General features: G+C 42.7%; 1 pseudogene; it reads left to right on the top strand.

Annotated features, from left to right (window-relative positions):
- The first annotated feature begins 1,149 nt into the window (after positions 1-1,149).
- Positions 1,150-23,718, top strand: LOC102954417 (annotated as a pseudogene).
- The last annotated feature ends 125 nt before the right edge of the window (positions 23,719-23,843 follow it).

Raw genomic sequence — 23,843 nt, 5'->3', positions numbered from 1 at the left:
GGAACCCACATTCCAAGGACAGGGGAGGGGGTGAGGAGCCTCCGGGTCCCATCTCACAGATCAGCTGGTTGTCATGTCCTTTTGATGACCTTCCCCAACAATTATGAGTCTGTTTCTATTTGTTTCTTTGTTCACTTTGTTTCTTTAGATTCCACATAGAAGTGAAATCAATTCATCGTGCTTCGCCTTATGTTGATTCTTCAGCTGAATTTTAGACAATCATTGTATTTCTCTACGAGCTCAGGTTTCCAGAGGGTTGTCACCTCCCTCGGGTGATAACCACGGTTTGTTGCGACCTGTTCTTCCAGAGCTGCTCCACCGGCTCCACCGAGATATCACTCGCCCCTGCCTCCAGACTAGGCTCTAATTCAGGTTTCCTTCCTGCGTGGGGTGACCGGGCTGATCCGTTTGGGCTGATCTGGGGAGAGAGCAGAACAGAGTTAAGAGATCTTTTTCTGTCTCTTGCTTGCTGTGGCTTCCGGTCCTCCTTCAGTCTGACCTGCAGTTCCCACCCACATCACCCCACTTGCGATGCCCCAGGGGGTTCTGACAGTCTTTAAGTTAATTAGGCAGGCCCGTCAATTTCATTCTCACTCTGGAGCATTTCCAGATTGGGTTCTGGGAGCCAGCCACTCACCACACTTGCTTGCCATCTTGCAAATCTGTTTTGTGTACTGCATTAGAATGTGACAAATTTTAATGTGAAATCTTAGCTGGTTTAATGCTAAACCAGTCCATCCCGGTTTTGTCTTTTCTGGGAGGCCTCGGCTATCCTAAGGTGGGGGTGTCACTTCCGTGTATGTCTCGTATCTTCACTTCCTATGAATGCCTCTTTCTACAAGCATTACTTAGGATCATTTTGTGTTTTTAAAATTTTACATAAACAGTGTCATTCTGTACACTTATAAAATAAATGTAACATTTTTTACATATTGAGTGTTTTTAAATTGAAGCTGTCTCCAAAAATAAAAACAAACTTGAGGCATTTTTAAACCAAAGAAAAAGCTCAGTGAAAGAAAAAGTATGACATCAGAACAAAAGAAAAAGGAAAATGCAGGCACACGACGGTAAGGGTGAGAACAGTTACTGTGTTTGAGAATGAAGCAGTGCTGGGCCTAGAAGGTCATTAAATCTTCTCATTTTGGACTCTCTCTCTCCTGTAGCCATACAAGATGCTGGAAGGAAAGAAGGCTAAGGGGAAGGAGAGAAGGCTGAGGGGCCCTGTCCCTGCTGTCCTGAAGAAGCAGGAGGCCAAGAAGGCAGTCAGTCCCTTGTTTGAGAAAAGGCCCAAGACATCTGGCATCGGCCAGGACATCCAGCCCACAAGGGACCTCACTTTCTTTGTCAAATAGCCCCACTATATCCGGCTGCAGCGGCAAAGGGCTCTTTCACATAAACTTCTAAAAGTGCCTCCCGCAATTGACCAGTCCATCCAGGACCTTGGCCTTGGGCCGCCCAACAGCTACTCAGCTTACGCTGGCCCACAAATACAGACCAAGGACAAAGCAAGGAGAAGCAGCAGAGATTGTTGGCCCAGGGCAGAGAAAAAAGCTGCTGGCAAAGCAGATGTCCCTACTATGAAAAATAAGCCCACTGACCCAATCAAAGGAGGGAGGTGGAGACTCAGAGCACTTTGAGGTGAGGCTTTAATCAATGTTCTTCCAAGAGTGAGTGTTTGATGGACAGGCACACTCCCGGCAGCCACAACAGGCAATTTATCTCCTAGTGTGCAAGTCCCTTCCCAGATTCCTCATTGGCTGAGTATGTTCAAAGGTACAAAAAAGTACATTCCTGGAGGAGATGCAGAGACTTCAGTTCTTTGGCGCATGCTCATTGCAAAGCCTGGGAAAGTAAGTCCGCAAAATGGGGCGGGGAAGAAGAACCAGGAAGTGAAGTGTCTAAGGGTTTGGGACTCCATTGGTGGGGGAGTCTCATACATATTTCCAACAGGTTGTAAACCTATTGTTAACTAGACAGCACTACATTTGTTTGGTATATCTGAACATGAATCGTCTCACTTCTTACACCAGTAACAGGTCACCTGTCCTTTGAGCTTGGGTTAATACCGTCACCACCTTGGTGGACAAGAAAGCTCAGCCGGTAGTGATTGCACATGGTGTGGATCCCGTTGAGCCTGTGGTCTTCCTGCCTGCCCTGTGTTCTAAGAAGGGGGCTCCCTACTACATCATCAAGGGGAAGTGCAGGCTGGGGTGTCTGGTCCACAGGAAGACCTGCACCACTGCTGTCCTTCACACAAGTTAACTCCAAAGACAAAGGAGCTCTGGCGAAGCTGGCGGAAGCCAGCAGGACCGATGACAATGACAGATATGATGATATCCGCCATCACGGAGCAGGCAGTGTCCCGGGTCCAAAGTCGGTGGCTCGCATCGCCAATCAGGAAAACGCAAAGACTGGGCTAAGTGGACACTGTTGTCTTTCTGCACATAAAAGTCATAAATAGTTCTCTTGCCAAAAAAAAAAAAAAATCTTTTTATTTTTGGAAAGAGATCAGAGTCTTTGAAGGAATCACATTTTGATTCACAAAAGGTCACTTGGCAGGTTATCCACTTGAGTGCAAGGTAAATCAGTTGACCTTCCATTGATTTTGGTAGATGCAAGGAGTACCTACCCCCGCTGTGTGGCCCAGAGCTGTTTAAGGCTTGAAATAGGGGCCAGAAGCAAAACAAAACAGAAAATATCCAGAATCTATCTGATCTAATGTGCTTTGTTTGGAGAATTAGTTTAAGGCCCCCTGTGTCTTTATAGTAATACATTTGCTGCATAACTTGGTTGTCTACACACCGTGAAATAATTTTAAAATTTGTAGCCATGATTTTAAGTAGGAAGAGGAATTACTTTCTTATTTATTGGGCACAGTAACCAGCATCCAAGCTGACTAGACTGTCCAAATGACTAATGAAACAGTTGCTAATATTTCACGTTTTCCATTAGATGCTTGCAACCTTTCCTACTGGCTTTAAAGAAAGAAACTGTCTGGTTTGGTACATGGTATAAATAATATTATTCTGCAACAAAATGCTGCTTGCTAAATCTATAGCTATGCTTTCTAAAATCACTTGGAGAATTATGTATCTATTGTGGGAAAGCTGTACTTTTTCAAGGCCCTTTATTCTGCTACATAGCAAAATGAACTCAAAAAAATTCAACTTCAGATACAGTGAAAGGCATTTTAAATTACTAAACTCATTTTTCAGTTTTTGAGAAGAGCTTGACTGTAAGCTCATGTTAGGGGTAAAATTAGAATTGACAGCTTTGTTAATCACACTCACTTCTACACCAACAGATAGGCACTTAATTCACTATATATATAGAGAGAGAGAGAGAGAGAGACCACCCACTATGCCCTAGGCACTGTGCTAGGTGTGACCCAGCCCTAGTCAGGCTTGCTAAATCCTCAAGACCCAAACTTGGGCTCTGTCCTGGGCAGATAAGAATCCTACAGGGTCAATGTAGGATCAGATTCCTACAAATCTGATCAGATTCCTCAACTCTGTGTTCTTGCAAGAACCTTGTTGCTTTGGTCTAGCAATAATCCCCCAGCTCTGATATTGCCTCTCAGTGATGCTCTATTCACTGCCCCCTGCCTTGCTACTTAGCCGTAATTCCCCGCCGCCTGTGTTCATGTTCAGAGTTGAGCCCAATCTTTCCTCTACTACAAAACCCCATTGTACCAGTCCCCCTGAAAAATGTCTGCCTTACCATTTTCAACAAGTTTCATGAGTACAATTTTTTTTCCAATATATGAAATTTATTGTCAAATTGGTTTCCATACAACAATACATTTAAAAAAAAAAAAAACAGGAACTGAGAACACAAGGTAAAAGGAAAGAGCAATTCCTTGACATCGCGAGGTTCATAGTCCAAACAATAAATAAACAATAACATAAGAAAAATAAGACAAAAACAGAGAGGGAGGCAAACCATAAGAGACTTTTAAATACAGACAGCAAACTGAAGGTTGCTGGAGGGGAGGTAGGTGGGGAGATTGGCTAAATGGGTAATGGGCATTAAGGAGGGCACTTGTTGGGATGAGCACTGGGTGTTTTATGTAAGTTCTACTCCTGAAACCAATACTACACTGCATGTTAACTAACTTGAATTTAAATAAATTAATTTAAAAAAAAAAGAAATCAATGACCATTTTGCCTAGTGCCGTACAATAAAAGTTCTGGGTGCAGAAATGCCATATAGGAGGGGGCATCTATCTTAGTCTAGTGTGAGGAAGGCAGTTCTGAGGAAGAACTATACTTGCTAAGATGCACAGGTGGGTAGGAGTTACCGAGGAGAGAAAGGCACAGGAAAGCGTGCCTCAGGTAGAAGATTCGACACATGTAGTCTCATTGGGAAGTAACTGGGTATGTTTGGGAACTAAAAAAAAAAAAAAGGCAGAATGGCTTGAGCTTAGCAAACAGGGAGACAGGTGAGCCATGTTAAGCTCTAGAAGCAGGTAAGGGAAAAAAATCACACAGGGCCCTTGCTGGTCATATGAAGAATTTTGGGTTTTATCCTAAGTTACCCAGAAGAGTGATACAATCAGATTTACCCTTTAGAAAGATCATCTCACTATTCTGCAGGGAATGGATCAGGCAGGACAGCTGGAGGCCGTGTGAGTCACTTGGCTAGAATGGCAATGACCAGACAAGGCTCACAGCAGAGGAGGGTGAGATCAGTGGATAGATTCAAATTTTAATTGGGGTACAGGCCTTTCACCTCTTTGGTTAGATCATTCTAGGTATCTTATGGGTTTCGGTGCAATCGTAAATGTGATCGATTCCTTAATTTCTCTTTCTGCTGCTTCATTATTGCTGTGTAGAAATGCAACGGATTTCTGTACATTGATTTTGCGTCCTGAGATTTTGCTGAATTCGATGATCAGTCCTAGTAGTTTTTTGGTGGAGTCTTTCAGGTTTTCTATATAGAATATCATGTCATCTGCAAATAGTGAAAGTTTTACTTCTTCCTTGCCAATTTGGATGCCTTTTATTTCTTCTTCTGGTCTGATCGTGTGGCTAGGACTTCTAGTAATGTTAAATAACAGTGGTGTGAGTGGACATCCCTGACTTGTACCTGACTGTAGAGGAAAATTTCAGTTTTTCCCCACTGAGATGATATTAGCTGTGGGTTTTTCATAGATGGTCTTTATTATATTGAGGTTTGTTCCTCTAAACCTACTTCGTTGAGGATTTTTATCATGAACAGATGGTGTACTTTGTCAAATACTGTTTTTGCAGCTATCGAAATGATCATATGGTTCTTATCATTTCTTCTATTAATGCGGCATATGATGTTGATTGATTTATGAACACTGAACCACCCTTGCAACCCAGGAATAAATCCCACTTGACTATGATGAATGTTTTTTTTTTTTTTTAATGTATTGTTGGGTTCAGTTTGCTAGTGTTTTATTGAGAATTTCTACATCATGTTTGTCAGGGATATTGGCCTGTGGGGTTTTTTTTTTTAGTGGAGTCTTAGAATGAATTTACTGGCCTCATAGAATGAATTTGGAGGTTTTCCTTTCTTTTTTATTTTTTGAAATAGTTTGAGGTTATAAAAATCTTAGAGGAGGGGCGCCTGGGTGACTCAATCGATTGAGCACCCAACTTTGGCTCAGGTCATGATCTCACAGTTCATGGGTCCAGGCCCCGTGTCGGGCTCTGTGCTGACAGCTCAGAGCCTGGAGCCTGCTTTGGATTCCGTGTCTCCCTCTCTCTCTGCCCCTCCCCTGCTCACACACACACCCTCTCTCTCAAAAATAAATAAACATTAAAAAAAAAATTTTTAATCCTAGGGGAGAACACAAGCAGTAACCTCTTTGACATTGGCCATAGCAACTTCTTTCTAGATATGTCTCCTGAGTCAAGGGAAACAAAAGCAAAAGTAAACAACTGGGACTTCATCAAAATAAAAAGCTTCCGCACAGCAAAGAAAATAACCAACAAAACTAAAAGGCAACCTGTGGAATGGGAGCAGATATTTGCAAATGGCATATCTGGTAGGGTTAGTATACAAAATATATAAATAACATATAAAACTCAACACCCACAAAATGAATAATCCAATTAAAAAATTGGCAGAAGACATGAATGAATAGACACTTTTCCAAACAAGACATCCGGATGGCCAACAGACACATGAAAAGATGCTCAGCATCACTCATCATCAGGGAAATACAAATCAAAACCACACTGAGGTACCACCTCACACCTGTCAGATGGCTAGAATGAAAAACACAAGAAACAGGTGTTGGCAAGAACTTGAAGAAAGGGGAACTCCCTTGCACTGTTGATGGGAATGCAAACTGGTGCAGCCACTGTGGAAAACTATGGAGGTTTCTCCAAAAGTTAAAAATAGAACTACCCTGCGATCCAGCAATTGCACTACTAGGTATATACCCAAAGAATACAGAAATACTAATTCACAGGAATTCAAGCACCGCAATGTTTATAGCAGCCTTATCTGCAATAGCCAAGATATGGAAACAGCCCAAGTGTAGAAACTGATGAATGAATAAAGATATGTGTGTGTGTGTGTGTGTGTGTGCACACAATGAAGTGTTACCCAGCCATAAAAAGAATGAAATCTTGCCATTTGCAAGGCTGTGGATGGAGCTAGAGAATGTTATGCTGAAATAAATAGGTCAGAGAAAGACAAATATGATTTCACTCAGAGATGGAATTTAAGAAATAAGACAAGCAAGCAAGGGTGGGGGAGAGAGAGGGAGACAAACCAAGAAATAGACTCTTAACTATAGACAACAAATTGATGGGGGATGTGGGTGGAGGATGGTTGACAGGTGATGGGGATGAAGGAGTGCACTTGTTGTGATGAGCATTGGGTGATATATGGAAATTTTGAATCACTATACTGTACACCTGAAACTAATATTACACTGTATGTTAATTAACTGGAATGTAAATAAAAACTTTAAAAAAACAAGAAAATTGTAATTAGGAGGAAGAGCAACACAGTCACGACCACCCAGGGTCGCCACTAGGTAACTGACACAGGGGATGGTGGTAGTCAACCAGTGACCAACGTTTACAAGGACATGGGGAAGGGGGACAAGTGGATTTGGAGGCAGATGGGCAGTGAGCTTACTGGAATCCTACCAAGGCTAGAAACGAAGCCAGGAAATTGTGGCAGGGCTGATATCCTATCCTATTTGTGGCCACCTGATATGGGGAGCAGCAGCAGGCAGCAAACACAAGCCAACAGGTCCTTCTCATGATGCCAGAGACGGGATCCTGGGCTGGGCTGTGCCTGGAGCCATGACCACCTTGGTCCCAGGGCTTCTTCCCCAGTGACCTGACAGTGGGCCAAAGACTGGTGCTTTTCTCTCGCTGCATGTATTTCGTGGGTCTGGTTCATTGACATACAGGTGCTGCCGGGTCTCACCTGCTTTTGAGTTTGAAGGTGGAAATCTTTTTTCTTTTTTGGAAGGTAGAAACTTGAAGCCATGCAACAAAAGCATGGACAGCTAGAGAGCTAAAGAAGGGCTGAGAGAAACAAGAATTGGGAAAAACAAAACAAAACAAAACAAAACAGAGAGAGATTATGAAGGAAACATCATAGAACCTTTTTTCCAGAAATGACCTTTGTCAAGTTTAAATTCTTAAAAAAAAAACAAAAAAACAAAAAAAAACCAGTGTAGGTATTTGTTCAGCAACTCAGAAAAAAGAAACAACTAGTCAAATAAAACATCAGAGTCAGATTCCACTCCTGGGTGTCAGGTCATGGCTCACTGCCACTTCTTTGACCTTCCAGTCACTGTGCTCCAGCCACACTGGCCTCCAAGCAGGTTCCTACCCCAGGACCTTTGCATTTGCGGTTCCTTCAGCCTAGAGCTCTTTCCTCCTAGACAGCCACATGGTACACTCTCACCTCCGACAGATCTTTGCTCAAATGTCTCCTTTTCAAAGAGGCTTTCTATCTTTTTTTTTTTTAACATTTATTTATTTTTGAGACACAGAGAAAGACAGAGCATGAGCAGGGGAGGGGCAGAGAGAGAGGGAGACACAGAATCTTTAGCAGGCTCCAGGCTCTGAGCTGTCAGTACAGAGCCTAACACGGGGCTCGAACCCATGAACTGTGAGATCATAACCTGAGCCAAAATTGGACGCTTAAACGACTGAGCCACCCAGGCGCCCCTGAGGCTTTCTATCTTAAGTGACATGCACACACCCTCCCCGCCCCACTTCTGCAGCCCCATCCCTCTCTTTCTCCCATAGTGTGATCACCATCTCGCATGTTTTATTTGCTTGTCTCCTAAGACCAAGATGCAATCTCTAAGAAAGGCAGTGGTTTTAGTTTTCTGTGCCTCCAGCTCTCAGAGCAGGGACTGTCACAAAGTGAACCCTTAATAAATATTTACGGAATAAATGAATCTTTTAGGGCTCAGGACATTGATGCAATAGCTTTGAAACAAAAGCCAGCTGGAGCTGGAGCTATACCCTGCATGAGATCCCTGAGATTTAGTCCAGGATGAGCAGTAGATACAGTTTGCTGGTTACTGGAAGAAGGTACCACATTGTTCTCAGACATGCCAGGTGTTTGAACATTAAGCCACAAATAATAGGAGAGGAGAGTATAAAGATGGTCTCTGTTTCCTCCGTATTTGCATTATTGAAGAGCACCCGTGGTGTGGATCATCTAAGAGAAGTGGTTGTTCAAAATCATTTCTATTCACCGCAGGCAAGTGTTTTACACCTGCATAGGCAAACGTGTGCCTGTGTATATACACATATACATGTATGTGTTTAAAAGTATGCTGGTCAATGTACGTCAGACCTACTTTGCAAATCTAGTTTCCTTGGCATGGCTACTAAAATGAGCTTGCCTTTCCCCAACACGACCCACTGGTGATGTCTTTTGGAAGCCTGAATGCAGTTAGATGCATGGATAATCAATAGTAAATGACATTAGTCATGTCAGATGTGGCCGGTCTCCAGGTTCTGTATCTCCATGGAGCCTCTTATTCCTGAGATGGGCCTCTGACAGCTGCACAGAGTGGCCCCTCCAAGTAAATGTCTTATTACTTTTTAGGCTTATTACTAATCAGGCTCCTACGTGAACCTCAGGTCTGGTCTCTCACTCTGGCAAATTGAGCTGAACAGCATGGGAGCCTCAGCTCCTGCTACTCTTTTTGGGTCAAGGAAGGTCTGGAGAAGTGTCCAATCAGCTCTGCCCTCTGTTCTAGCTGGTCCTCTGGCTCCTCCTCACCAAAGATAATGACAGTTGGCAAGGGCCGGAGAAGCCTTGAGCAGAATCGGTTGAGTCCATTTGTCCAGGGTTCCATGCCCTAAGCCTGATCACAGAGTCCCTCAGCCATCAAAGAATGAAGGAAAGTCCCAAACAGAGGACACTCAGAGCTCCACGTGATCGCATCTGCCTCATGAGAAAACAGAGCACATAGAGAATAGATCCTAAAGTTGAAAGAGAATCACATCTTTGCTTCTCCACCAAAAGTTCTCTTCATTCTGCTGCCTGGGTCCTATTGTATATCTTCGAAGTTTCTAACTTGGTCCGATCCTTATGAGAGTCCCTCCTGGCCACTGGAGTGAGGACTTGAGCTTCCCCTGGAATTGTAACTCTTATTAAGTCACTTTCGACCTGGGAGCCATTTGAGAATCTGATAAAAACCATGGACTCCTGCCCACCAAAAAAGAAGACACAAAGTTTTCACACAATTCTAGGGGTTCCGCACGTTCCCTGAAAATCCTCCGTGAACATTCTATTTTTTTTTTCAACGTTTTTTATTTATTTTTGGGACAGAGAGAGACAGAGCATGAACGGGGGAGGGGCAGAGAGAGAGGGAGACACAGAATCTGAAACAGGCTCCAGGCTCCGAGCCATCAGCCCAGAGCCTGACGCGGGGCTCGAACTCACGGACCGCGAGATCATGACCTGGCTGAAGTCGGACGCTTAACCAACTGCGCCACCCAGGCGCCCCCTCCGTGAACATTCTAATACTCATGTTATAGTCAGAGTACACATGTCAGGGTCTTGATCCTGACATTGGCTAACCTGTAATTGGCAAGTCATTTAATCCTTCTTGATGTGATTTGGGGACCTGTCACATGTACAGGGATGGTCTTTTCCTCTTTAATGTGTATGGTTATGTAATTATTTTGGTATCAAAGAGATTACTACCTTAAAAAGGAAGCAGAGAGGTCTCTCTCTCTCTCTCTCTCTCTCTCTCTTTTAAATCATTTTGGAGCAAACAGGTTAGAACTAGTTGGAGCAGGCTGTGCTCTCAGTTAACCCTGGATGAGGATGTGGTGGGCAGAGGGATATTTGGGCGGGGGGGGGGGGCATCTGGAAGCAGAGAATTCCTGCTGGGCTTTAGTCCTCTTGCAACCCAGATGATGTTAGTCATAAACAGCAAGCCTGAGTTCTCTCGATTTTTTTTTACTGTAGTGACAATCCACAACATTCTAATTGTTAACGGGCTCCAGGGGAAAGGGCTGGTCTTGGTGACTGCTTGACATGATGGCATAATGTCCGATGCCTCCCCAGCGGTTGGCCGTGTTCCACATTGACTAGGTAATAATCTGCCGCATGCAGCTGGCTGGAATAGATTAGAATGGTGAGCACAGACACTGAGCAATCAATGAGAGAGAAACATACCACCCTCCCAGAGTATCCTTCAAGACCGCCCAGAGTCACATCTGTCATTCTGAAATCCTGTTATGCCCAGAGAATGCTTTATTTGCAAGCTAGTTCATGTTTTCAAAGGTGGTGTTTGACACGCAGAGGCCTTATCCCACAGCTGCAGACCTGCATTTCTCGATAAGGCGCTGAACTCATTTAGGTGTTTTAGGAGTTAGGGATTTGTGTATGTTCACACCCATTTTTCCCCAGAAGAGGGATGTGAGTGAACTTCCCAATTCCTCCTGCCTAGAGTTTATCTGGCTTGGGTAAGGCATACTAAGTCTCTCGAGGGAGACACTCGTACAGAGGAGTCAGTTCATGTTTTAAAATGTGAATTCTAACAGTACTCAGGGACACTGTGTCAACAGAGGCCAGGAAGAATTTAAATTGACCAGTCAGCTGGCCCTATATCAAAAAAGGTTATGAAGGGACGAAGATTTGGAAAGCAGGGTATAAATAATAACTCTTGAAGTACAGCTCCAATAGACAAGAGCACCACACCAGCTATTCACTAGTGGCCAGAGAAATGCAAATAAAAATAATAAGATATCATTTTATATCCATCGGGCTGGCAACAATAATGCCAAAAAGCTATTATATTTATCACTGGTGAAGATCTCTACAACAGAGTGTTCTTTCCCAAGGCCATTAGAAATGTAGCGTTAAACCTTTTTGAAAATCCTTCTGGCCGCTTCCTCTTACAATTATAATTACACCTACACTTGACCCAGCAACTTTGCTTTTAGGGTATGCTACAGAAGCAAACACATGTAAGAATGTTTATTGCATTGTGGTGATGAAAAACTAGACAAAAAGTAAAGTAAAGCTGTAGATGATAAAGTGACTGAAAATATATTGCATAGAAACAAGATGTGCACTTTTGAAAAGAATGACTTAGAATTGTATCAGTTAATTGGAGGATAGTTCCAGTTATTGATGAGAGAAGGAATGCACATTCAGTAAAGCGAGTGTGATATGATCCCATTTTTTTGGAAAACTTCATACATATTTATGTATACATGGGAAAAAAAACTATGGAACGAACAAAATTTGTTATCAAAATGCGTGAAGAAAGCTTATTTGATATAATCACGTTAACGAACTTATACAAAAGTATATGTGGAAATAGAAATGAAATAAATGTTACGAGGGCTGGGGAGGTGAAGAACACTGCATACGCCTGGCGAAAAGAAACACATTCAAATAGCAAAGTGTGCCTTGGTCCACGGAGGCTGCTATAATAAGTTACCACAAACGGGCTGACTTATAAACACTACTAATATCATCACATTGGGGATGAGGCTTCAACAGATGAATTTTAGGAGAACACAAGGTACAATGATGAATTTCAAAGTGAGGCGCTCCCGAAACTAGAGGGAAGCTGAAAACCCCAGGATTCTCCTGGCCATCTGCCAGGAAGTGATGGCACAGTTGGGGAGGAGAGGGACTGGAACGATCCACCTTGCCTATTTCAGTAGTCAAATCTAATCATACAACTCCCTCCAACTGACATCTTCCATGGCTCTTTATTATCCCAAGAGAAAGAGCTCAAGCTTCCTAATATCGCTTTGTAAGCCCATTCCAGCCTGACTTTCCAGGCTTATCCTTCCAAGACGCTAAATTGCTCACTCTTCCCTGAACAAACTTTACTCTGCCTTGTCACTTCGCCATGACAAATGCTCCTCCCTTTTCCAAACATAAAAAAAATTCCATACGTCCCTCAAGGGCCCTCCAGAGCCATGTCGAGTGCCATCCTCTCGGAAGTCACCCATGACTGCTGTGTGTTCCACTTCATGCATCCTACTAATACTTTAGACTCTCGATTCCTTTAAAGAATTTTATTTTTTACTTTCAAGGTGATACTTTATACATGTTTGGGTAAAGTATATATGTAAATAGTGATGCACATTGTGATTAACATTTTGTCTTATACTTTTTTAGCTTTCCTAGATGTGTACATGCTCTTTCAAAAACCAGCATCATGTTGGGGCGCTCGGGTGGCCCAATCAGTTAAGCATCCAACTCTTGGTTTTGGCTCAGGTCATGATCTCACGGTTCATGGAATCAAGCCCCAAGTCGGGCTTTGCACTGACAGCTGGGACCCTGCACCCTGCTTGGGATTCTCTCTCTCCCTCTCTCTCTCTCTGCCCCTCCCCTGTTTATGTGCACTCTCTCTCTCTGTTTCTCTTCCAAAATAAATAAATAAATAAACATTTAAAAAAATCCAGCTTCATGTTATACATACCCCTTTGAAAAATTTTCATCCAGTAACATGTGTTGCGTATTTTCCATTACATCAAATATTCTTTGCACCAAAATATTTAATTACTTTATAGTAGTCCATTGTCGGCTGAATCAACTCTACATAAAGACAAAAGAAATAAAAATATTTTATGTATCTCATATTGTCAAATATTGAACAATCTCTTGTTCTCATTTTTTTATTCATAATCATAATGTTGTGATACCCACTGCACTTAAATGTTTGCACACATCTTTGTTTCATGCCTCAGGATAAATAACTAGAAATGCAAGTCCTAGATCAACAGACTTGGTTACAATGATATTTTTAATATCTATATTTGAGGGGATTTATTTCCCACATCCTGGCATAAGCTTTTGCCAATGGTTGTCATTTCATTTTTTCTGAATAAAAGTTTAATTCGTCTGGAATTGGTGCCTGTGACAGAGGTAGTCTCCAATATTGATGCTTACTTTCTCCAACGTAGAAGTAAAAGGCCTGTGTTTGGGCGAGATGTGTGGCTACTCAGAATGAAATACATTTCTCAGCCTTCTTGCGGGTATGACCTGGCCAATGAAATGCGGGCGTAAGTGACATGCAATTTCAGGGTCTTTTCTCAAAAGGAGGGCCTTTATCCTCTCTTCGTCCTCCATCTAGCTGCTCACAACGTGTTCGTGCTACGTCTAGAAACATGCAGAGAGTGGGCGATTCATGTATTAGATTCACCATTCTACCCCTGCACTTCCTCCACCCAGATTACAAAATGATCATATACAACTATCATATTGAAGTCCTTGGATTCTTTCAGATCTCATATAGCAGATCTATATCCTAAACAATATAGGGTAAATTAAAGGCATAACTTTAATTTTGTCAAAATTGTGAATCCCCTGTCACCCTGAAATTTATTGAATAATCCATTCTTTCTCCTACAAATCTTTTTTTTTTTTCAGTTTATTCATTTATTTTGAGGGGGGGGGAGGAGCTGAAAGAGAGGGAGAGAGAGAATCCCACTCTGTTAGTGCAGAGCCTGACTCAGAGCTCAATCTCATCAACCATGAGTTCATGACCTGGGCCGAAATCAAGAGTTGGACACTTACCTGACTGAGCTACCCATGTGCCCCTCTCCTAATTATCTACATTCTTTTATTGTATTCTGGATTTGTATGTGCATTCATATTCTAGGTACGTAGATCTTCTTCAGTTCTAGGAATACAGATCCGGTATCACTGTGTTTCACTTATTTTCTTTCTGGAGTTCAGTGGATACTGTGAGACACCACCAAGATCCCCCTGAGAGACTGAGGTATTAATTCCCCCCACTTACTTCCTAGGACAGCACTCCGTTAAAGAAAGTTGCTCATCCAAGCTAAACTGCCTCCTCCTGTGAAAAGTTGAACTCCATAACTAATGCAGGAGAATAAAGATCCGGCTCCTTGTCTTCATTTGGGCAACTTTGAGGGGCCATCTTTGTTCCAGCTACACCCTCAGGGAAAGGAGACGCTATAGGCACCTGCCAGTGCCTCTTTCCTCCTCTTTCCTTGCTTTTTTACTCTTTCACATGGGTTGATCTTAAGTATATATCCTGGTAAAATTCCTACATATGATTCTCCACCTCAGAGCCAACTTCCAAAGGAATCCAACTTAATACAATAATTTATTAGTATTTGGTACAGTAAATCCCCCCTCTATATGCTCCAATTTCCAGAATTTCTTGACTTTATATATATATATATATATATATATATATATATACATATATATATGTATATATATATATATATTCTTCAAAATAAAATTTTAGATTTGTGCTAGTCTTTTCCTATTTCATTTATATCTCTTTTTATCTCATCAATTTCTCCCCCCCCCCCCCCCCCCGCTTTTTGGCTGTCATTTGTTCTTTCTTTGTGAATTTTTGCTTCTAAGCTTGCCGGTGGCTCATTCTCAGAGCTGTGATTTTCTTCGAGTCCTCTTGATCCCGTCTCCTTTTACTTTTGATAAACAACATTTGTATACCTCATTTTGGTCTCATGATCTTTACCCATTCTCATGAGAGGAAATCTGCCACGCTGCTTACCAATAGGCAAAATATATAAATTATAAGTGGGGACACCCCATTGTTTGATGGTTTCATCTGCTTTTTGGGTCTCTATGTGGAGGGTGACTGGATGGGTTCCTAAGAGAAATCTTCAGTACACAGGCAACTTCACCCTCTTTCTCTGCCTGGACCTCTATTATTCAGTTGCACTGAAGAAAAGGACTTGTGTGCACTGGAAAGTCTGTTCTGTTTGCCCTCCTGCTGTACCCCCACCCCTGCCCTGCCCCTACATACATACACACGTGAACACAAACTATGCTTATTTCACTCCTGGGAATTGCATTTATATGAATAGAACATGCTACTGTTAGCCCCCACTCCTATGAGGAGCTCATACCTTTCTTTTATTTCCTGCATGCTTGTTTTCTGGGACTCTCATTGAGACATGTTCAAGCAGAGGAGGATGGGAGAATTCATCTTCTATCTTAAGTCAGTGCCCAAAGTGTTGAAGATTCATTAGCATGTTATTGTTACTAGTGCAACCCCTATGTCTCCTCAGTATGGGAGTAAAGAGGGTGGGCTTCCAGACAGGAGTGCTTCGGCTTTTTATTTCCAGAAATCCTGTGTGACCCAAAACAGAATCTAGCAATGTGAGGCTTAGATATGCTTAATTTTTAGTTCAGTTATATCTATCAGATCGCTGGTGGGGATCACCATCACATTCTGTCGTTGGCTTGTCTGTTAGCCTTAGCTTTTAAAGATACAAAGCTTTTTTTTTTTCATTTTTCTATAGCTTCACTGTTATTTTAACAGATTTAGAAGAGGCTGAAATAGGTTGCTACACAGATTTCATACTGAATGGGATTCCTGATTTTATTTTTAACGTTTATTTATTTTTGAGACAGAGAGAGACAGAGCATGAACAGGGGAGGGGCAGAGAGAGAGAGAGAGAGGGAGGCACAGAATCAGAAGCAGGCTCCAGGCTCTGAGCCATCAGCCCAGAGCCCGACGTGGGGCTCGAACTCAGGGACCGTGAGATTGTGACCTGAGCTGAAGTCGGACGCTTAACCGACTGAGCCACCCAGGCACCCCATCTTGATTTTATTTTTAAAATGTACAGCCTCCCAACCTGATTAGGAAATTGGAACACTCCATTTGGTCATTTGACCAATTTTTTGCACATCTTTTTTCTAGGCACAATAATTGAGTGTTTGGGATAGGGAACTGTCTAGGATACTGCCTGGTGCTCAAATAACTTCTAGCGTACTCAGTGGTCAAGCGGTAACGTAACGAATAACAACAACATGGTGTGATGTGACACAGTTTTGTGTGTAGATGATTCACTAGAATGAGGAGAAGGAAGAGACCGTCGGTGCAGGAGTAGGAATTGGGGTTGAAGGAGGAAACTGTTACGGAAGTGATGCAGTTGACATACATTCTCAAAGGATGAGTAGGAGCAAATTGGGTGGACAAAAAAGAAAAATGGAACTCCAGGTGGAGACAACAGTCCACACAAAGGTATAGACAATGGAAGACCTTATTCGTCATGGTAGGAAATTTATAAACAATGGAAAACCTTTGACATTGATGTATGTTAAGCACAGGATGACAGGATCATATTTATATTTTACAATTTCCATTAAAAAAAAAAAGTTTCTTAAGGTGCCTGGCTGGCTAAGTCTGGAGAGCATGCAATTCTTGATCTCAGGGTCATGAGTTCAAACACCACATTGGAGTCGAGCTTAAAAATAAATAAATAAAAATTAAAAAAACAATCGAGGCACCTGGGAGGCTCAGTCGGTTACCTATCCTACTCTTGATCTCAGCTCAGGTCTTGATCTCAGAGTGGTGAGTTCAAGCCCCTAGTTGGGCTCTACGCTGGGCATGGAACTGACTTAAATAATTATAATTAATAATATTACATGTTAGGAATTGTTATAATTTAAATAACTGGTGATCCTCTGGCTGAAGATTGTTTTAAGGAGCTTTACTTAGACTTGGGGAGAGATCTACAGAGCCCCCCACTTATTCAGAGAGAAACTGGAGTAAAATCTGCCTTGGCTTTTACTGGTTTTCCTTTTGTGTTCAAGAATTGGGCTCTGTTTTCCACTGTTATCCCTTATATTCCCTTATCTATTAAACCCATTCACCCAATGATAAGTGTTTTTTTTTTTTTTCTTGTCTTAAAATGTATTGTTTGGACTTCTGTGTCTGGCCATAAGTCATCCAAAATACCCCGGAAAATCCTCCCATTGGAAAACAATTTTAAAGTCTGGATAAACCATTAAAAACTCTTGTTGAATACATGCCAGAAGTGGTAAGAAACCAAGGAAAATCCTCAGAGTGCAAAACGAAACTAAAGTACAATCCAGAGAGTTAGCTAGGCTGAAGCCAAAGGCTGTCTTGAAGTGCCTTCCAAGCCTTATATACCTAGAACCTGAGTTCAAATGGAAGCTCTATGAATGCTTTAAGTCCTACTATAAATGCAAGGGTTCATACAAGGCAGAGGGCAGGCGGAGAACTTTTAATGGAAGTAGGACCCCTGAGGGACCTTAGAATCCATGAGAAAATAAATGATGGGGGAGAGGGGTGCACCTTACAAAGAAAGATAGGAGTAAACTTGCCTTTCTCAGCTTTTGCTGTGGTAGGGGGTGTCCACCTGAAGATTTATATCCATCAGTCAGCTCTCCTGTGGTTTGAGGCTCAAATTACCACTGACCTTGATGTGAAGAAAAATTTCTTCAGGAAGAAACACAATTCAAACACATTAAAACGTAAAACTCCTCTTCACTAAAAGACTGCAGTTAGAGAGTAAAAGCACAAACTATAATCTGGGAGAGGATGTAGCAACAGGACAGAAGATTACTTTTGGCACTAGTTTGGCGATAATAATAATAATATTAATATTGTGACAAGACCAAGTGCTGGCAGGAATAGAGAGCAAAAGAGACTGTTGTGGATCTGGGAATTAGTATAATATTGTGGAAAACAATTTAATTTTATTAAATAATGTGAACATACATATATTTTATGACCCAGCAACTATTTGGTTCACAAAACAGAATGTGATTTAACAGTCAAAAAGTGAAATGGACAACTACGTGCAACCACAGGAATGAATTTCAAAAACATAATATTGAGTAACACAATCAATCATGTATGTATTAGATTAGTCAGGGTTCTCCAGAGAAACAATATATATATATATATATATATATGTATATATATATATATATATATATATGAAAACCATGGAATCCAACTTAATACAATAATTTATTAGTATTTGGTAAAGTCAATCCCTCCTCTGTATGCTCCAATTTCCAGAATTTCTTGACTATATATATATATATATATATACATACATATATATGTATGTATATATATATTCTTTAAAATAAAATTTTAGATTTGTGCTAGTCTTTTTATATTTCATTTGTATCTCTTTTTATCAATTTCTTTTTTCCCCTTTTTGCTGTCATTTGTTCTTTCCTTGTGAATTTTTGCTTCTAAGGTCGCTGGTGGCTCATTCTCAGAGCTGTAGAGAGAAAGAGAGAGAGAGAGAGGGAGGGAGGGCGAGAGATTCATTGTAGGGAATTGGCTCACATGATTATGGAGTCTGGGAAGTCCCAGGTTCTGCTCTCTGCAAGCTGGAGACCCAGGAGAGCTCTTGATACATTTCCACTCTGACTCCAAAAGGCCTAAGAACCAGGCAGCTTATGGTACAAATTCCAGTCCTGGGGCAGGAGAAGACTAATGTCCCCATTCACACAGGTAGGCTAGAAAGGAAAAGGGGCAAATTCTTCCTTCTTCAACCTTGCTGTTCAGTTCAGGTCCCGGGAGGATTGGATGATGCCCCTAGGGACAGCAATCTGCCGTGATTCAGATGCTAATCTCAGCTGGAAACACCCTCACAGACAGACCCAGAAACAATGCGTTATCTGGCACCCCTTAGTATAGTCAAGTTAACACAAAATTAACCATCACAATGTACAGAATGATTTTTACGTAAAACCATATACCACTTATTTAAAATTTTAAAAGAAAATGTTAGGTATGAATAATATGTCTGTAAAACTATGAAGAAAAGCAAGCAGAGATTATTGTAAAAGTCAACACAGGAGCCGCCTCTCTAGGCGGGAAGGGCATGCCATCAGGAAGGGCCATCTGAGAAGTTCCCAAGGTCCTAGGACCGTAGTACCAGGACATTAGTTTGATTTGCTTTGTTCTTCATCTCAACATGGATTTTATAATCAGCAATGGTCTCCATAATAAAACAAATGAAAACATGTAGTAAGTTCTGTTTTTCATTCTCTCCTGCCTGTCTCAGGATTCACTACTCCCCTCTGCTCCGGTCTTCCAAGTCCTTACTCTTCAGAATGGCAGGTGCTTGGATTTTGCGTTGGTCAGGTTAGGCTAGCTGGAAGCCACCACCAGACCCCAACGTGTCAGGGGTTTAGCACAAGGCAGTTTATTACTTTCTCACAGTTGTTCAGGTCTGTGGGTCATCTCGACGGACAGCCATTCGGGCACTCGCGCTGATGGACACTCTTTCATCCTTACACTCGATCTCTCTGGACAACACCGTCATTGTCTGGTCCAAAGGCAGAAGTGGAGAAGCATGTGCCAGAGTGTTTCCTGATCTGGAAGGGAGCCACGTTACTTTTGCTCACACTCCATTGGAGAGAACTTTGTCACATGACCATCCAGGGAGCTTAAGATGTGCCCAAAAAAGAAAAGACTGGATTTTGCTGCCAAAATACCTCACCCTGGACCTAAAGCAAACAAACGCTTGTATGTTGACTTGATGTCCCTTTTAATCTCCTTTAAATACCCTCTCTTTTTCTCTGTCAGAGCAGATACTTCATCGCCTCAGAAATAAATTGCTGCTGAACAGAAGAAATGATATGGAATTTCTAAAACTGTGAATCCTGATAAGTGTGGCTCTTGGTGAATGATTGTTACCTACCTATGTACCCACATCGATGCTCTTTTTTCCGTTTCACCTTCACATCAAGGACATGGCCACTGGGATCGCAACTTTATGGATGAGGGATTTCTATTAGACCCATCACCTCAGGCAGGCTCTGGGCATTGCCCCAGTCCCTTTACCCATGTGTTCATGAAAACCAAATCTCAATGTCATCTTGTTGAGCACAGTTGGAGCCAAAGTCGCCTTGGTCCCCTATGTGCTTCTCTAGGTAGCCATCTTCACTTAAATTTTGGCCTGAAGCTCCTGTCCTGCTAGAGTATCAATGCTATGAGATTTTTCCCGCTCTTCTAACCAGGATTTTTCAGTCTGGACAACTTGGCCACCACTTGACTGGCAAGGAGAGTCTTCCTTTCTATCCTGAGTGGCCAGTGCCCAGCCCTGAGTTTGCAGAGTGGGGATGGCATAGCATCCCATTGTTCCTCAGCTGGAAGCACCGTTGCAGCTGCTTTCCTGGGCACAAGGACCTTGTTGTGAACAGTGAGTGCCTCTGAGAGTGCTGGGCGCATGGTAGAGCTCATGAAAGTTTCTTTGGATAAATGTCTACACAGCAGAGGATACTATGGTAGACATAGTCGTGATCGTTTCCCCTTAATGTATGGGTTTAGAAACTATAAAAAGGAGAATCTATGGAATACTATTGGTAAATGATGTCTTCCCCTTGCTCTAATGGCTTCCTTTTCCTCATATAACGCTAAGAGCTTCTAATTTTCTCCCATTAGTTGAAAACTCAAGTAACCGATTCAGAGAAACAAATGAACACGTATTACCACTTTGTGTGACTGTGCGTCCCATCTAAATCAGTAGAAGGCAGTGAAAACCCTATACATTTTTTCTCAACTTCTTTCCTTCTTCAGAACAATTTCTAATCCAATCGTTTCAGTAAATCCTTCTTATATTTGCTCCTTTTCCAAAGAGATTCTTGGCGCTTCATTTGCTTACCATTGCCAAAGCTACAGCTGTGGTTCGCATACCAAGGGTCCTGTGACTCAAGTGACATCTCCCCCTCCACTTTGTGTGCCCCCCGCAAGAATGATTTTGATGGCACAACACAAAATAAAACAACTCCTTAAAAAATTTTAGTGGTTTTGGGGTCTCTGGGTGGCTCGGTTGGTTGAGCATCCAACTTTGGCTCAGGTCATGATCTCGTGGTTTGTGAGTTTGAGCCCCACGTCAGGCTCTATGCTGACAGCTCAGAGCCTGGAGCCTGCTTGGGATTCTGTCTCCCTCTCTCTCTCTCTCTGCCCCTCCCTGCTTGGGCTCTGTCTCTCTCTCCGATTCTCTCCCTCTCTCAAAAATAAATAAATGTTGAAAAAAATTTTAAAGAGATTTTAGTGGGTTTTATCATCACTCACATTTATTCCTGCAGAATTTATTAATAGTAACAGAATTTCTGAGCATCTACTATGTCTCAGTTAAAGTGCTAAATACTTTAAATGCATAATTTCATTTAATTCTCCCAACAAACTATGATGTGGTTGTCTATATATTGCCATTTTACAGGAGAGATAAACAAGGCTTAGTTTGGCTCTAATTTGCCCAAGTGTCTTATGTCTTATGTCTCTGATGGTGTCTTCGTTAGCTTGGACTGACATAGCAAAATACTGGGGTATTTTAGACTAGGGTAGCTTAAGACAACAGGAATTTCTTCCTCACAGTTCTGAAGAATGGAAGTCCAAGATCAAGGTGACCACCAATCACTCTGGTGAGAGCCCTCTTCTTGGCTTGTAGATGGCCTCCTCCTCAAGGTGTAGCATCCGTCTTACATGGCCTTTCCTCGGTGGAAAGGCACCTCGGAGAGAAGGCAAACTCTCTGGTATGTCTTCTTTTAGGGCACTAATCTCACTATGAGGGCCCCACTCCCATGACCTCATCTAACCCTAATTACCTCCCAAAGGTCCCATCTTCAAATACCATCACACTGGGGATAAAGGCTTCAACATATGCATTTGGTAGAGACACAAGCAGATGGTGAGAGACAGAATGGTCTTCAGTTATACTGGCCTTCTATTTCTCAAATGCATTCACCTCATCCTGTCACAAAATTGTGTGTGACCCCTGCTTGGAACACTCTGCCTACATCTTTCCATCATTTGGGTTCAGTTCCAATACCACCCCCTCCAAATTCATTTATCACCCCTAGTGTAAACTACATCCCTCGACCCCTCAGTTACTCCACAAGTTCTCCTATTTTAATTTCTTTAGGGTGTGTGCCACTTTTCTTTTTTTTTAATGTTTATTTATTGTGAGAGAGAGTGTGTGTGAGAGAGAGAGAGTGAGAGTGAGCAGGGGAAGGGCAGAGGGAAGGGGGGGACAGAGGATCTGAAGTAGGCTCTGCACTGTCAGTGTGGAGCCTGACGTGGGGCTCGAACTCACAAACTGTGAGATCATGGCCTGAGCCAAAGTCAGAGAGACTCAATCGACTGAGCCACCCAGGTGCCTCCATGTGTCGCTTTCAACAGTATCTGGTTAATATGTTGATTGCCCTGCACGCTGTCTGTCTCCTTTCTAGAATGTAAGCTTCACGAGAGCAGGAAGTAGATCTCTCTTGCGTGCATTTGTATCTCTACAAACTTCAAGGATGCCTGCCACATGATATATGGATTACGTGTGAGTTGGTGTCTACCCCAAGGTCACTCCTCTTCAGCCCCAAGCTCTTCTGATGGATGCAGTGCCTTGCTTGAAGCTGAAAGGCACATGGGTGTCAGAGGGGCACATGCAAAGCCACCACAGCACATGTCACCTGGTATATGGTACCGACACCTGAAGGTCTCCACAGGACAAATCAAGAGCAAGTATGGGTCATGTAACTCAGGAAATACAAACACTTCTCTCTGGACCCTAGAAGTACCTAGGTACCTCACCTAGAGGTACATTAACTCCTTCCTTTAATTCCTGCTATAGACTGAATATTGTATTCCCCTGGCCCCCCAGACCATGTGTTGAAGCCTTAATCATCATATGATTGTATTTGGAGAGAGGACTTTGGAAGGTAATTAGATTTCCATGAAGTCAAGAGGGCAGGGCCCCCATAATGGGATTAGTGTTTCTCTATGAAGAGGAATAGATGAGAACCTGATCTTTCCCCACCATGTGAGGACACAGCAAGTAGGCGGCCATCTGCAAACCGAGAAGAGGGCCCTCACCAGAACCTGAGCATGCTGTCACCCTGATCTCACACATACCAACCTCCAGACCTGAGAAGTGAGCGTTTGTTGAGTAAGCCACTCAGTCTGTAGTACTGTGTTATAGCAGCATGAACAGACCAAGAAAATCCCCAAATCACTCCATCTTATGGCAGGCACCTGTGGAGTCTCAGGAATCTTCCTTCCCACTAGCAACTGTTAACAACTTGCCACTCACCCAGGCATCAACCAGCTGGTATCATCTCTGTGGCTCCCTCCCTGTTAACATGATTCATCCCTCGTGGCCCCAGCGTTGTCTTCCTTGAGGATGTGCCCGAGCTGGGTCTCTTCTTGCGTTGAGGTTGAGTCACTGCTCCTTCACTCCAACTTCCAGCTTTGACACCTACGGAGGCTGCCTGGCCAGCACCACCATCCCCGTCCAGTGGGCACCAGCAGATCGGCACAGCCTCAAGCTGTGGACGGTTTCACAGTTGACACAGTGCAGACGATCCCTCCCCTCCCCCTCCCAGGCCCAGTACGTCCACTCTCCTCTGTGCCCATCTGGCACCAGGAGGAATCTGAAGGAGGCTGGTGTTCAGAACCCCTGTTCTGACATGGAACGCATTCTTCCTTTTACCATGAAGAGATAAGACAGGTCAGAGACACAAAACCCACCATACCCAAGGGGCTGGTGTTTCTCATTGTGTGACAGGTTTCAGAATCAAAATGAAGGATGTTCAGAAATGAACTTGGGACTGCATCCTTCACTGAGACC

This window comes from Panthera tigris, chromosome B1 (assembly GCF_018350195.1).
Source record: "Panthera tigris isolate Pti1 chromosome B1, P.tigris_Pti1_mat1.1, whole genome shotgun sequence".
In the NCBI taxonomy this organism is placed as follows: domain Eukaryota; kingdom Metazoa; phylum Chordata; class Mammalia; order Carnivora; family Felidae; genus Panthera; species Panthera tigris.
The sequence above is the reverse complement of the archived record's forward strand: the minus strand, read 5'-3'. Positions and strand labels throughout refer to the sequence as shown.